Below are 10,262 nucleotides of genomic sequence, written 5' to 3'. Positions count from 1 at the left end.
TTGTAGCATTTCTGCCATTTGCTTTTTCAAATGCTTTCTTTCCAAAAGAAACCCTATAGTGGATAATACTCTATAGCCTATGATGTTCCAAGATTCCTGATCACAAAACCCACAGGGCGTCCCAGTGGATTAGTGGTTAATGTTTCTGTCCTGCAGCACCATAGTGCCTGGTTCATATCCTGTTCAGCTTATATGGGTTTACTACAATAACATGTTAACGCAGCATGATCATGTTTTAGAAGGTAAAAATCATGTGAACGGAAGCACACGCATGCGCAGTTGTCTTCCCCAGACCGCCACACATCAGGTAAAGTTTTTAAAATGTGTTTTTACTATGTTCAGGGTACTTTTTTAAACTTTTTTTGTTAAAGGGTTACATTTCTAATGTAATCCTATTGTTGGTGTAAGTTTCCCATATGTGATTGCATGCTAAACACTCTTTACATTTCTGATGCCACAATTTGCATGTCGTATGGCTTCACACATATGCAATACGATGTGCAGATACGTAAACACGGAGCTATACGACTCCTAGGCGTAATGCCGTTTCAGATTGCTCGTGTTTGCTTAGTAATGATATAGTTGCATGTGTTTTCGCACGTGTATTCGAATACGCATGATAAACGTACACGTGTTTGCATTAGTAAATCAGGCCCTTAGAATCATTGTGTGTTAATTGGAGGACGCTCAGTCTGTCCCTCAGCTTGTCCTATCACTTTCAAATTCTTCAGAGTAGCCTGCAATCTGCACAAAAACTTTCACCAAAGAAACAGCTAAAAGGTAAGAAATATTTTTCAATATGCTGTGTAAATGGAAACATATAATAAACATATAGTGGGGTTTTCTGAAATTTGACTGCAAAAGCAGAAATACACTTTATGCAAACTAAATGTCATTAATTTTGGGATTGCATCTACTTTGAGTCTTTAATTGATAAAAAAAATATGTACTTTAAAGTGTACAAGAACTCATTGTTGTTTCATCATACAAAATGACCATATAAAACTAGATTAGACTGTACTATCTGTGTTTCTCGGAAAGCTCACAAGGTTATTTCTTGTCATTGAATTATCTTTGGTCAAATGCATTCTGTGATATTTAAATCATATCTGGATTGCCCTTTTTGTTGTAGTTTGTTTATTAAATATGGATTAAGGATTAAATATTAAAGCAAGTTTTGAAATCAGATTAGTAATTGCCTACTTTGGAGTTTCAGATGCACGGTCTGCAATTCTTCATTCTTCATGAATGAATAAAATGTTGGGGTAAAAGGAATGATTTAAATAAACATACAATAAAGGTTTTCCCCCGTGTTTAGTGTGTATTTTTACCAAGTCATTTAAATCTTTCTTTAAACACCTTTCAATTAATATTGCATTGGTGGAAAGAATGAAACAAGGATAAAAAAAATGAAGTGTAGAGGAGTTGGATATTATTTTATAACTCTACAAAAAGAAATACATGCTGCATTTCAGTCAAACATGAACATTCTGCAGATACATTCACTATATGGTTCTGAATTTCATCCTGGGGTCTATCTTTTCTGCCTTGCTTTGCAAGTTTCTAGGGTGGTCGTTATCTTATTCTTGAGCTGCAAACTGCAGGAAAGTGTGCCCATATTCCAAGTACCAACAGTTCTTACTGGGGTGGTTGCACAGTACTGAATCATGTAACAAGAAGCAGCAGTCTTGTCAGAAAATACTGTAAGGTTGCTGAATCTGAATACAATGGACTGCCCTGCATGGTCAAACACAGAGTTAAAGAGAAACTGTCACCTTGCCCTGAACAGCATGGTGACAGTGTCGTAAGCTTAGGGATCACGGAGAGTGGGGACAGTTCCTCTTAAAGGTTAGGGATTAGGGGGTGTTGGCCAAAACCCCTTTTATTAATTTACAAACTGGATTCCATAAACTAAAATATCTTAATCTACATTTTAGGCATCTGTGAAAAATTCCCAGATCATGAAGAAGGTGCATTTTGCCTAGGCAACATGCCAGGGTTTTCCAGTGCACTCAGCCGTACCCCACTACCACCATCTTGCAGTTTATTGATTGGCTTCATTCACATCTGGTCTTTCTGTTTTGCTCCTGCCCTAACTTCTTTATTTATGAGTTTTTCCAGGTGGTAGAAAGACAATCAATACAGAAAATACAGATAAGAATCGTACAGATCATACATAAGGCATTTCAGAAAATACACAAGGATTAGTCTGCTAATACGGAGTCAGTGTTCAACACCGGCAATCTCATGTCCTGTCCACGCTAATTGGAGTATATTGCCCCTGCACACCATATACATATCTGTGAGCACTAGGCCCATAGCATGTCTATACGTAGAATCCAGAATGAGGTAATAGTAGTAGGGATGGGGGGGGACAGGGAGGGGAACACAGATAAGTTCCGTCGAGCCTACAGAGGTTCCTATCATGACTGGTATGTGGCCCATTCGTATGCCTTGCCAACCCTGCCGGCAAGGCATACGAACCCTGCCAACCCTGCCGGCATAGGAGGTCGGCATATGTATGCGGGCTCGCGTCTCCACCCCAGGGAGGCCGAATATCAGCCTGAAACAACCGTGTCTAGATCATCACACCCCCCCCTAGTAGGGTTGCAGCATATTCTGGAGATGTAGTGAATTCTGTCCAGTAGAACCAGGTGCAATTGAACTGAGTAACCCTGTGACTGGCAGAGGCCAAGAGATCCTCCATCCTGTATATCTCTCCCACCTTTGTCAGCCACAGTGAGATCGGAGGTGGAGATGTGCGTTTCCAGTACAGTGGTATGCACATTTTCGCTGCACTGAGTAAGTGCACTAGGAGGGATCTCCTGTACCTGCAAAGCGGCATTGGAGCTAGATGCAGGAGGTATTCAGCCGGATCAGACCCCAAACTAACCCCAGTTAACGTATGGCATATCTCCACTACCGTATCCCAGAAGCCCCTGAGCTTAGGGCATGACCAAAATACATGGAGCAGGGATCCTTCCTGCGTCTGACAACGCCAACAGAGTGGTGAACACTGCGGGAACATTTTATGGAGGGTTTTAGGGACTCTATACCATCGTGATAGGATTTTAAAACCCGTTCCCTGGATATTGCTGGAGATAGATGCTTTATGTGTCATCTGGAAGATCCTATCAACCTGGTGTGGAGTGAAAGTTGTTCCTAGATCTTTCTCCCATTTTGAAATATACACCGGCTGGGAGAGACCCGGTGGGTCACAGAGCATTTGGTACGATACCGACAGTCCATGGCGGGTAGGGCCCTCCATTAGACAGCACTCCTCGAATGGTATCAGCGTAGGCGTAGCCTGTGGGCCTCCCCCTGCGTGAGTCAGGAAGTGGCGTATCTGGAGTGCCTTCCAGAAAGTCATGGTGGGGGGGGGGGTAGTGCACGTTTGAATTTCCCGAATGGGTAGGAATGCTGCCCCTGTCCGAAAGTGGAGTATCTGGAAGCTCCCTGATCATATTAAACAGCTGACCTCCTTGTCATGTGGTGAAATGGGTAGGTCTGGATGCCCGAGTACTGGGGTCATCAGTGATGGATAGCTATCCGATTTACAACTGGCCCTGTCTGAGTTGCAGATGGCCAGAGTGGGGCCAATAAGTGGGTGAGTTCCGAGGTGGTTCGTGTCAGCTTAGTTGGTTTATTATGCTGCTCCTGTCCGAAAGTGGAGTATCCGGAAGCTGCCTGAGCGTATTAAACAGCTGACCTCCTTGTCATGTGGTGAAATGGGTAGGTCTGGATGCCCGAGTACTGGGGTCATCAGTGATGAATAGCTATCCGATTTACAACTGGCACTGCCTGAGTTGCCGATGGCCAGAGTGGGGCCAATAAGTGGGTGAGTTCGGAGGTGGTTCGTGTCAGCTTAGTTGGTTTATTATATACTGTTGTTGTCTTAAATGGTCATTGGTCAGATTTATATGCTTTTTGACCTTTTTCTGTTCTAAAGATTTTTGATAGGTTTACTTATATCATGTATGGGTAACTGTTTCATTACATGAACTTGATTGTGCCAAACACATACATTAATCAATTACTCACAAGTTGTGTATTTTTGATAACAACATGCACTGATAATTTATTTGCACATGTTTATTCCAACACTTATTTCAATTATACATTATAAGACTCAGGTCCTACCTGGGTAGGGGGAAAGTCTTCCCCTGACAAAGGTGCACTGCTGTTTAAGACAAGTTTACGGAAATACTAATAATGGGGGATTTTCTAGTTTTATTGGTGTCTTTTACTATGTGACAATAAAATTTGCAGGGTTATTCACTAAAAGGTGAAGAGTTTGGAGAAGGCAGGAGAAGTGAACAATCTAGGACAACATAGCTGGACTGGAAAGTGAGCTGAATTGGAGAACTTTTCCAAATCCGCCATGTTGAGCTAGAGTGTTTACTTCTCCTGCCTTCTCCAAACTCTTCAACCTTTTGTGAATAACCCTGTAACTGTTTTATAGTCCTAGAATACCTTTTTAATTGTGCAGACCTATTCATAGCTAAAATCCTTGTAATATATATGGTTGGCCTGGAGGAATTTTTTTTGCACTTTCATTTAAAGCTGAATGCCGAGTAGCTTTAAAAGGCACACATGAAATTCCCAATTAGCTTGCTTGCTAGGTTATCCTGAAATTACATCCAGCGAATACAGTGTTGTCATGCTGAAATCTACAAGTTAGCCACCACATGCTGAGTCACAAACTACCATCATCTTTACTTATGTCATCAGGGGGCCAGCTGTCTTTTCCAGGTCCTTGCAGCTAGCCCCTGATGACAGGCATGCTTCGCAGAACTTCATCAGGGAGTTGGCTGCAAGGGCCAGCAAGAAGCAGCTGGTCTCTGATGATGTGCAACAGTAGATGTGCCATAGATTAGTCCAAAACCTCCGGAGATGCATGATGTCAGTATTCCAGGTGACTTTGGGATGGTCCACGGTGCATGCACCACTGTGCAGACGAGTGTAATAGGTGAGAATCCCAGAAGTGTCGGGAGGGGCCCCAAGGAATAAAGGTATTGAGGGGGATTAAATATAGAATTATGATAAATCAGGGGTGTAGAAGGGCAATTAGTTAAAGTGGGTGGGGAGTGTTGTGGAAATTTTATTAGGATGTGTTTTTAGTGTATTGTAATGTTTTGTCATTAGTCTCTCAGTGTCTCGGTTTAAATAGACACTGGGGGATTAATCCATTGGAGGAGATTTCTTATGCGCAGCGGAGCAGTGTCTTCTTGGCGAATGTATGGACGCCGGCTGGGGCCCCCCGTGCAATGCATGGATTTATTGGCTTGCGTGGATACATTTGTTTGGAACGCAGTATATGAAAGGAACGTGCGTTTGTTCTCTCTGGGGTGCCTGATCAACACGCTTGAGATAATGACGTTGTCCCTGTGAATGAGCGCGCATGAGAATCCTAGTAACGTTATGTGGCATTGCTCACTGAGCAACCCTGGATAAAGTCACTCCGGTGGTCATTGATTGTTACTACATGTGATTTGTTAGCTGACTCCTGTTCACTTCCTGTCTGCCCCACTTCCTGGTTTGCTGGTTGTTGAAATCATCTGTTGGTTTGCCATCACTTCTTGTCTCGCTGTTTGAGACACCCCTTCCTGTCTGACATCACTTCCTGTTGGGCAGGTATAAACAATAAACATACCTGCGCTCAGGGCTCTTAGCATGGGATCAACGAACAAGCAACAGCTGTCTCCTGACTCTACATGACTCTATAAGAAGGAGATACTTCCAGTCCTTGCATAAAAGAGCGTAGTACAACGGGGGAAATTCTTTGCGTTTGGCGCAGCTTAATGCGACATGGATTTGTGCGTTGAACCAAGTGAATTTCCATAACAGGAGGTTTAAGGTACGCTTTAAGAATGCAGCTGTGTAATATTTAATACATCATTGTATGCATTTTTTTAAAAATGTAAGCAGTGTATGTATCTTTGAACTAGCCTCTTGTACAGCAGAGCCCGGGGGAGGGGAGAAGAAGCAGCACAAGGATCTATCCAGGTATGTTGCAGAGGAAGAAGAATGTTAATAGGATACGAGAGCAGAGTGAAAGAGAGATGAGCTCATTAGTCTGCTGCTTTTGCTTTCACTGACCAGCAACAGGCTGAGGAAGGACATGACCTTTAAGTATTACTTAACTGCAGCAAGTCAAATCAGGTCTTCGGTCTTGCCAGAAAGGGATGTGCTGTGTAAATTGCAGGAATAAATGAACAGAAATACTAATCCTTTGGCTGGTAAAGCAGTTTCCATACACTGTATGTATTTATCTGGGTATTTAGCTGTTTGCATGGAGTTTAGCTTTAAGGATAATAATGTTTTATTACATTGATACTCACGCTGTGAATAATTTGGTGTGTTAGGTTACAGCAATGATAAGATGCTGAGATTTAAACCTGTTTACATCTTGCCACCGTAAGCTCCATTGCTTTCAACTTTCTTGGTAGGCACCATGTCTTGGTAGGCTCAGCTCAAAAGACATTTCTTCCCCTTTAATAAAACAGTGTTAGATATATTTTTCTCTTTGCGTTCTCTTTTGTTTTTTAAGTCTCATGTCGTTATTGATTTGTTGAAAAATATATCAGCATTGTTTTGTATATATAACTCATGTGCCCATGAATGTGTTTGCACAGGCTCAGGGTTACTGGTCAGGAGGAAACATTGTCCGCTACTGTATTTAGAGGTCAATATATCCTTTCAGAAGATGGGGTGTTGACAAGCAACTTCATAAACTACTTTCTTCACTGTTGACAAATGAGGAAATCAATATCATCTTTCATCTTCATAGGAGAATCACAGTATAAGCATAACCTGATCTGTAGGCCAATGTATCACATTCATCAAAGCAGAAAAAATATTTGAAGCATGCTTATGGTTTATTTGTTAATTAGTGTTACTGCTATGCAAACCAGTATACGGAATTAAACACAATGGGGGGAATTTATCAAAACTGGAGCAGACAAAATCTGGAACAGCTGTGCATGACAACCAATCAGCTTCTCTCTTCAGTTTGTTCAGTTAAGATTTAAAAATGAAAGGGAGAAGCTGATTGGTTGCCATGCACATCTGCTCCAGATTTTGTCTGCTCCAATTTTGATAAATTCCCCCCAATGTATATATAAGCCATGTTGGCCCTTTTTAGACAGTAAATCAATTCTTGAATTAAATTTTAACATGTTTTCCCAAACTCTCGTATAGACCTAGCTTCTAGGGTACAAACAGGGAGCTGCTCTACTTGGTAGCACCCCCCTTCACTGTGGCCATATTACAACTAGTGGAGTAGTGGTTCAACTTCTGAAACCCACTGAAGAGCCACAGGACTCTAAAATTAGACTTTATTGCACCTGAAAAGACTGCACTGGCTTCAATCTGTAGTCACCTCTGAGCTGTCCGGCAACTTTGTAACAGGACGTGTATACACGCCCAGTTACATCCAAGAAGCTCCCGGCAGGCCGTGTATACACAGCGGCTGGCCGGGAGGTAGTTAAAACAACTATTAAATGACTCGACCCCCAGTAGGTCATAACTGCAGCTAAAGTAAAAAGGTTTCTACTGATAATATCGAAGATGTAATGCTTGTTTTATTCATCATTTCTACACTAGAATATTAATGACAAATAAATTATACAAATATGATAAGGAGGAGTCAAGTCAGGAATACATGGCAGTTGAATAAAGTATATATAAACTTTGGCTTAAATGAATATAACTGCTACAGAAGTCATTTTGTAATTTAACAAGAATTCTGGGCAGAAATAATCTTAACCCTTGCAGTGGGGCTACCCTCCACGCTGCAAGGGTTAACTGCTTGTTTTTGTTTAGGGTGTGAAATAAAAAAGATATATATTCACCCGAAACTCAGAACCGGCTGGCTGTTCCCTGCAGCCTCACTCCCCCTCTGCTTCGGTGGTCTATGGTCCTGTGAGTCATCATGTCCAATGCAGTGTATTGGTCATTCTAGGTTTGCTTCTGTGCAATCATGAAATGCAGGAGTTTTCAACAAACTGTTGAAATGCAAAGCTTCTCCAAAATATCATGCTCTGTTTATTTATTTGGCTTACATGGCCTTATTAGATCAATGACATTGCAGCATCCTGTCCCTTTACTTATGTGCAGCTGCAAACTGAGAATTCCTCAGCCGCACCTGATTGGGCGGCAGCGGAAGGAACTTACTTCTGGGTTATGAGCGGGTTCAATCCGAACCTGAGCTCATCCCTAGTCATACGGTGATACGGCAGATCTCCCTGTTAAGCAGTCAGTGGCTGTAAAACTCCTCATCCAACATTGATGGTCAGTGGCTGGCTGTAAGTGTCATGCAAATTTGCTCTTATAGTCCTATTAAAGTATCTTCTGGATATCAGAGGAAGACTGCAGCAGTTCTAATGACTGAGGTGTGAGGTGTCCAGTAAGACACCTCATAGAACAGAGCTGCCTGCACCCACCTCTCTCTGCCAGCATCCGATTGGATACAGAGGCTTCTTTCAGTGCAGTGTGCTGGAATGCAGAGAATACAGAGAGCATTCCAGTACTCGGCACACCACTGCAGTGCATCCAGTGCAGACTATGAGGACTATGAGGTCTCTTGACAAAATGTTGGTTTTCCCATTATTTTTTGTACTGAAGACATTGGTCCCCAAGACATATAGAGATAATGACTCTCACAAGCACAGATACTGATAGCAATAAAATATTAACAGAGGCTCTAACCCTTCCTAAGCCCTCACATTTTACCCACACTTAAAAAAAAAACTTTTGGCTTTACACACACTTTATCTCCAACAGAGAAAAGCGACACAATTGCTGTTTGGTAGGGGCGCCTGGATCACAAGACTGGCTAAACCCAGTAACAAATCCTAATAAATGTATAAGCATTTCACCCATTTCCACCACGTATTTAGCAGTTTGCCTTGAGTTAAGCTTTAACTTTTAAAGTGGACCTTTACCCCTTTTGACTAAAAATCACAGCAGCATGTAAGATGATTTTAAATCATCTTACATTCATTAGCTAAACAAACATTTTTATTTTACTTACAATTTCTTTTTTCCACTTGCTGGTCCATTTTGGCACAAATTATGTAATGTGCCCAAGCATTGCCTCCTGGGAAGGTTACATCAGCAGTGCATTGCTGGGTAGACATGTGCACTGCCAAAAAATTTGTTTCGTTTTAAATTCGGATTTGTGTTATTTCGTTTTTCGGGATTCGGGTGTGATAGTCAATTCGGATTCGGAATTCGGATTTGGACGAAATTCGGTAGCGTTCGCACGAACGTTCGTTTCGTTTTCTGTTCTTATTCGTTTCTTATTCGTTTCTTATTCGTTTCGTTCGTTTGCAGCAAAAGTGACATTTGAGGGGGAAAAAATATTTTTCTCCTTCTCTAATGTCACTTTGCTCCAACGAACGAAACGAATAAGAAACGAATACGAACAGAAAACGAAACGAACGTTCGTGCGAACGCTACCGAATTTCGGAAATGGAAATTCGGATTCGTTTGCATTCGTTATGTCTGTAATTCGGAATTCGGATACATCCGAATGTCCGAATTTACGAAAATTCGTCCGAATTTCGATTCGGAACGAAACGAATCGCACATGTCTATTGCTGGGAAACCTCACCTGTAATCTCACAAGATCTCAGGGAAAGGCATTTTCCTCCCCTGAGATGATATGCATGGTCACGAGTCCTAATCACATATCTAGTCACATGTGCCAGAGTTCCATGAAGTCGGAAGATCTAGTAACCTACCCTTAGTAAAATGGCCACTGTCAGAAGGCTGGGGAAGAAAAGTGAAATAAGGTATGCAAAGAATACAAAGCCGACAATTATCTAGAAGTATGTGTTTGTAGATTGTCATTATTAAACATTTCTAAAGGTGCCTTTGTTGTTATTATGAAGATATGGGTAAAGGTCCACTTTAATTTTGCCTGGAGTTTAACTTAAAAGTGTTTTGTCTCCTTGTCGCCCACCCCTGTTAAACAATCAGTTAAAGTTCCACCAAAAAATAGTAGGGTGTCCACCTACCCAATACTGACACAAGAATTATGGCTGTATGCTGGTGGGGTAATTACCACTGTGCAATCTCCCTCCTCCTGCTCTGATCTTTGTGACGCTTTTAAAATGAACAAATCCACAAAGGGAATGAGACTCCAAGAGATGGTCCCTGAGCTGACAAGAACAGTGATATATGTATATAGTATATTACTTCAAATGTTTAACTGCATGAAATATTTTCCAGTGATACATAAATGATTATTATTATTA

The sequence above is a fragment of the Nanorana parkeri genome, unplaced genomic scaffold (genome assembly GCF_000935625.1).
Source record: "Nanorana parkeri isolate BGI_ZX_2015 unplaced genomic scaffold, ASM93562v1 scaffold1382, whole genome shotgun sequence".
Classification (NCBI taxonomy): Eukaryota; Metazoa; Chordata; class Amphibia; order Anura; family Dicroglossidae; genus Nanorana; species Nanorana parkeri.
This window is presented reverse-complemented; position numbering follows the sequence as displayed.